Below are 6,705 nucleotides of genomic sequence, written 5' to 3'. Positions count from 1 at the left end.
AGAGGAGAGAGAAGAGAGAGATAGAGTAGAGAGAGAGATAGAGAGGAGAGAGAGGACAGAGAGATAAAGAGAGGAGAGAGAGGAGAGAGTGAGAGAGGGGGGGAAGAGAGAGAGAGGTTGTGTCCCATCTACATACAAATGAATAGGTTGTGTCCCTTCAACTTGATAGTGTTCCAATGTTACAAGTATTAACAGTGTTTCCTATGTCATTAATATACAAAGTGAACAATAATGGACCCAATATCGGACCTTGAGGAACACCTTTCTGAATCTCAAGAAATTCAGATTTAACCCCGTCTGTCAAGATGGCCTGAGTTCTGTCGCTAAGATAATTCAGATTTAACCCCATCTATCAAGATGGCCTGAGTTCTGTCACTAAGATAATTCAGATTTAACCCCATCTGTCAAGATGGCCTGAGTTCTGTCACTAAGATAATTCTGAAACCATGAACAGGCTGTATATCCCAGGCCTATTCTTGATAACTTCTTCAGTAAAACAGAATGATCAACAGTGTCGAACGCCTTTGACAGATCAATAAACAAAGCAGCACAGCACTTTTTAGCATCCAAGGCATTGACAGCATTATAAACAATTAGCCCTAAACCCTGATTGGTTTATATTAAGAATACAATCATCAGATAAAAAGGAACAAAGTTGTACAATAAGCAAGGATTCAAGAATCTCAGCTAAACAAGGTAGTCTTGAAATGGGGCGTCAAGATAATTCGTATCCCCAGCCTTATGCTTTTGGAATAGTTCCTGATAACAATGTTAAATAAAAAATGTGGGCTACTGAGCAAAAAAGGGAGCTGCACAATTAAGCTGGCTCAGGAAACCCATTTTCATGAATCTCCCGATGAACAGTTCTTGTGCTGACGTTGCTTCCAGAGGCAGTTTGGAACTCATTAGGGAGCGGTGCGACCTCCTGTACGAACTGTCAGATAGCAGTTAGAGATTCCTCGGTCTCTGACTATTGATGTTGCCTGTTGGGTTTCATAGAGTGTATTGTGGCTCTGATTATGTATGCTGTGAATAAGTCCCTCTATAAAATGTTTTTATTTTTATTTATTTCACCTTTATTTAACCAGGTAGGCCAGTTGAGAACAAGTTCTCATTTACAACTGCGACCTGTTACACATGGAATAAACAAACGTACAGTCAATAACACAATAGAAAAAAATCTATATACAGTGTGTGCAAATGTGGTAAGATTAGAGAGGTAAGGCAATAAATAGGCCGTAGTGGGGAAGTAATTACAATTTAGCAATTAAACACTGGAGTGATACATGTGCAGAAGATGAATGTGCAAGTAGAGATACTGGGGTGCAAAGGAGAAAAAAAATAAAAAATAAATAACAATATGGGAATGAGGTAGTTGGATGGGATATTTAAAGATGGGCTATGTACAAGTGCAGTGATCTGTGAGCTGCTCTGACAGCTGATGCTTAAAGCTAGTGAGGGAGATATGAGACTCCAGCTTCAGTGATTTTTGCAATTTGTTCCAGTCATTGGCAGCAGAGAACGGGAAGGAAAGGCGGCCAAAGGGGGAATAGGCTTTGGGGGTGACCAGTGAAATATACCTGCTGGAGCGCGTGCTACGGATGCTACTATGGTGATCAGTGAGCTGAGATAAGGCAAGGCTTTACCTAGCAAAGACTTATAAATGACCTGGAGCCAGTGGGTTTGGCGACGAATATGAAGTGAGGGCCAGCCAACGAGAGCATACAGGTCGCAGTGGTGGGTGGTATATAGGGCTTTGGTGACAAAACGGATGGCACTGTGATAGACTGCATCCAATTTGCTGAGTAGAGTGTTGGAGGCTATTTTATAAATGACATCGCCGAAGTCAAGGATCGGTAGGATAATCAGTTTTACGAGGGTATGTTTGGCAACATGAGTGAAGGATGCTTTGTTGCGAAATAGGAAGCTGATTCTAGATCTATTTTTGGATTGGAGATGCTTAATGTGAGTCTGGGAGGAGAGTTTACAGTCTAACCAGACAACAAGGTATTTGTAGTTGTCCAGAACCATCCAGAGTAGTGATGCTGGACAGGCGGGCAGGTGCGGGCAGCGATTGGTTGAAGAGCATGCATTTAGTTTTACTTGCATTTAAGAGCAGTTGGAGGCCACAGAAGGAGAGTTGTATAGCATTGAAGCACGTCTGGAGGTTAGTTAACACAGTGTCCAAAGAAGGGCCAGCAGTATACAGTATGGTGTCGTCTGTGTAGAGGTGGATCAGAGAATCACCAGCAGCAAGAGCGACATCATTGATGCATACAGAGAAATGGGTTGAACCCTGTGGCACCCCCATAGAAACTGCCAGAGGTCCGGACAACAGGTCCTCCAATTTGACACACTGAACTCTGTCTGAGAAGTAGTTGGTGAACCAGGCAAGGCAGTCATTTGAGAAACCAAGGCTGTTGAGTCTGCCGATAAGAATGTGGTGATTGACAGAGTCGAAAGCCTTGGCCAGGTCGATGAATACGGCTGCACAGTATTGTCTTTTATTGATGGCGGTTATGATATTGTTTAGTACCTTGAGCGTGGCTGAGGTGCACCCATGACCAGCTCGGAAACCAGATTGCATAGCGGAGAAGGTACGGTGGAATTCGAAATGTTTGTTAACTTGGCTTTCGAAGACCTTAGAAAGGCAGGGTAGGATAGATATAGGTCTGTAACAGTTTGGGTCTAGAGTGTCTCACCCTTTGAGGAGGGGGATGACCGCGGCAGCTTTCCAATCTTTGGGATCTCAGACGATACGAAAGAGAGGTTGAACAGGCTAGTAATAGAGGTTGCAACAATTGCGGCAGTTAATCTTAGAAAGAGAGGGTCCAGATTGTCTAGTCCGGCTGATTTGTAGGGGTCCAGATTTTGCAACTCTTTCGGAACATCAGCTATGTGGATTTGGGTGAAGGAGAAATGGGGGAGGTTTGGGCAAGTTGCTGTGGGGGGGTGCAAGGCTGTTGACCGGGGTAAGGGTAGCAAGGTGGAAAGCATGGCCAGCCATAGAAAAATGCTTATTGAAATTCTCAACTATCGTGGATTTATCGGTGGTGGCAGTATTTCCTAGCCTCAGTGCAGTGGGCAGCTGGGAGGAGGTGCTCTAATCCTCTATGGACTTTTCAGTGTCCCAGAACTTTTTGGAGTTTGTGCTACAAGATGCAAATTTCTGTTTGAAAAAGCTAGCCTTCGCTTTCCTAACTGCCTGTGTATATTGGTTCCTAACTTCCCTGAAAAGTTGTATATCACGAGGGCTATTCGATGCTAATGCAGAACGCCACAGGATGTTTTTGTGCTGGTCAAGGGCAGTCAGGTCTGGAGTGAACCAAGGGCTATATCTGTTACTGGTTCTACATTTTTTGAACGGGGCATGCTTATTTAAGATTGTGAGGAAAGCACTTTTAAAGAATAACCAGGCATCCTCTACTGATGGAATGAGGTCAATATCCTTCCAGGATACCCGGGCCAGGTCGATTAGAAAGGCCTGCTCGCTGAAGTGTTTTAGGGAGCGTTTGACAGTGATGAGGGGTGGTTGTTTGACAGCGGACCCATTACGGACGCAGGCAATGAGGCAGTGATCGCTGAGATCCTGGTTGAAGACAGCAGAGGTGTATTTAGAGGGCAAGTTGGTCAGGATGATATCTATGAGGGTGCCCGTGTTTACGGATTTAGGGTTGTACCTGGTAGGTTCCTTGATAATTTGTGTGAGATTGAGGGCATCAAGCTTAGATTGTAGGACGGCCGGGGTGATAAGCATGTCCCAGTTTAGGTCACCTAGCATCACGAGCTCTGAAAATAGATGGGGGGCAATCAATTCACATATGGTGTCCAGGGCACAGCTGGGGGCAGAAGGTGGTCTATAACATGCGGCAACGGTGAGAGACTTGTTTCTGGAAACGTGGATTTTTAGAAGCTCGAATTGAATCCACGTTACTATTATCATTGACAGATACTGTACAATTGGTGAGTTGACAACTCAAACAACTGTCCACACAGTAAGTAATGATCAAATCAAATCTAATGCCATTTGTCACATACAACAGGTGTAGATCTTACAGTGAAATGCTTAACTACAATTCCTAAAAAAATTATGAAAATAAAAGTAACAAAGAATTAAAGAGCAGCAGTGAAATAACCATAGCGAGGCTATATACAGGGGGTACCGGTACAGAGTCAATGTGGAGGCTATATACAGGGGGTACCGGTACAGAGTCAATGTGGAGGCTATATACAGGGGGTACCGGTACAGAGTCAATGTGGAGGCCATATACAAGGGGTACCGGTAGAGAGTCAATGTGGAGGCTATTTACAGGGGGGTACCGGTACAGAGTCAATGTGGAGCCATATACAAGCGGTACCGGTAGAGAGTCAATGTGGAGGCTATATACAGGGGGTACCGGTAGAGAGTCAATGTGGAGGCAATATACAGGGGGTACCGGTACTGAGTCAATGTGGAGACTATATACAGGGGGTACCGGTACAGAGTCAATGTGCGGGGGCACCGGTTAGTCGAGGTAATTGAGGTAATATGTACATATAGGTAGAGTTATTAAAGTGACTATGCATGATGTCATTATAAACAGAGAAACACTGCTCCGATATTAGAAGCACATGAGATGTGAAAAATAATCCAATAGTATTCAGTCATATTATGTATCTACTTTGAACAGTTATCAGACATAAGAATATATATATATATATATATATATATATATATATATATATATATATATATATATATATATATACTGCTAAAAAAATAAAGGGAACACTTAAACAACACAATGTAACTCCAAGTCAATCACACTTCTGTGAAATCAAACTGTCCACTTAGTAAGCAACACGGATTGACAATAAATTTCACATGCTGTTGTGCAAATGGAATAGACAACAGGTGGAAATTATAGGCAATAAGCAAGACACCCCCAATAAAGGAGTGGTTCTGCAGGTGGAGACCACAGACCACTTCTCCATTCCTATGCTTCCTGGCTGATGTTTTGGTCACTTTTGAATGCTGGCAGTGCTTTCACTCTAGTGGTAGCATGAGACGGAGTCTACAACCCACACAAGTGGCTCAGGTAGTGCAGCTCATCCAGGATGGCACATCAATGCGAGCTGTGGCAAGAAGGTTTGCTGTGTCTGTCAGCGTAGTGTCCAGAGCATGGAGGCGCTACCAGGAGACAGGCCAGTACATCAGGAGACGTGGAGGAGGCCGTAGGAGGGCAACAACCCAGCAGCAGGACCGCTACCTCCGCCTTTGTGCAAGGAGGAGCAGGAGGAGCACTGCCAGAGCCCTGCAAAATTACCTCCAGCAGGCCACAAATGTGCATGTTTCTGCTCAAACGGTCAGAAACAGACTCCATGAGGGTGGTATGAGGGCCCGACGTCCACAGGTGGGGGTTGTGCTTACAGCCCAACACCGTGCAGGACATTTGGCATTTGCCAGAGAACACCAAGATTGGCAAATTCGCCACTGGCGCCCTGTGCTCTTCACAGATGAAAGCAGGTTCACACTGAGCACGTGACAGACGTGACAGAGTCTGGAGACGCCGTGGAGAACGTTCTGCTGCCTGCAACATCCTCCAGCATGACCGGTTTGGCGGTGGGTCAGTCATGGTGTGGGGTGGCATTTCTTTGGGGGGCCGCACAGCCCTCCATGTGCTCGCCAGAGGTAGCCTGACTGCCATTAGGTACCGAGATGAGATCCTCAGACCCCTTGTGAGACCATATGCTGGTGCGGTTGGCCCTGGGTTCCTCCTAATGCAAGACAATACGAGACCTCATGTGGCTGAAGTGTGTCAGCAGTTCCTGCAAGAGGAAGGCATTGATGCTATGGACTAGCCCGCCCGTTCCCCAGACCTGAATCCAATTGAGTACATCTGGGACATCATGTCTCGCTCCATCCACCAACGACACGTTGCACCACAGACTGTCCAGGAGTTGGCGGATGCTTTAGTCCAGCTCTGGGAGGAGATCCCTCAGGAGACCATCCGCCACCTCATCAGGAGCATGCCCAGGCGTTTGTAGGGAGGTCATACAGGCACGTGGAGGCCACACACACTACTGAGCCTCATTTTGACTTGTTTTAAGGACATTACATCAAAGTTGGATCAGCCTGTAGTGTGGTTTTCCACTTTAATTTTGAGTGTGACTCCAAATCCAGACCTCCATGGGTTGATAAATTGGATTTCCATTGATTATTTTTGTGTGATTTTGTTGTTAGCACATTCAACTATGTAAAGAAAAAAGTATTTAATAAGATTATTTCTTTCATTCAGATCTAGGATGTGTTGTTTAAGTGTTCCCTTTATTTTTTTGAGCAGTGTATATATATATATAGCAATGATTTAAAAGCTTATCAGGCAAATGCTGTACCAGTCTATAAGATGCTGTGTGAGTCTACTGCTCACTGTAGTGAATGAAAACATGTATCCCAAATGACCCCCTTTTCCCTATGAGTCCTGTTGCGTACTATAAAAGGAAAAAAGTGACGTTTGGGACACAACCAAAGAGGTACGATAGACGCACTGTCAGTCATGTTTACAGGTTTCAGTGTCATGCCATCACCGTGACTACTATACACAGCATGTGGGTGATGTACGGTCTCTCTGACGTCATAAAGTTCAGGGTGATGGATGTCTGTCCCTGTCTATCCCCTGTATGTCCCTGTCTGTCCCCTGTATGTCCCCTGTCTGTCCCCTGTCT

Source organism: Salmo salar, chromosome ssa15 (genome assembly GCF_905237065.1).
Source record: "Salmo salar chromosome ssa15, Ssal_v3.1, whole genome shotgun sequence".
Taxonomy (NCBI): Eukaryota; Metazoa; Chordata; class Actinopteri; order Salmoniformes; family Salmonidae; genus Salmo; species Salmo salar.
The sequence above is the reverse complement of the archived record's forward strand: the minus strand, read 5'-3'. Positions refer to the sequence as shown.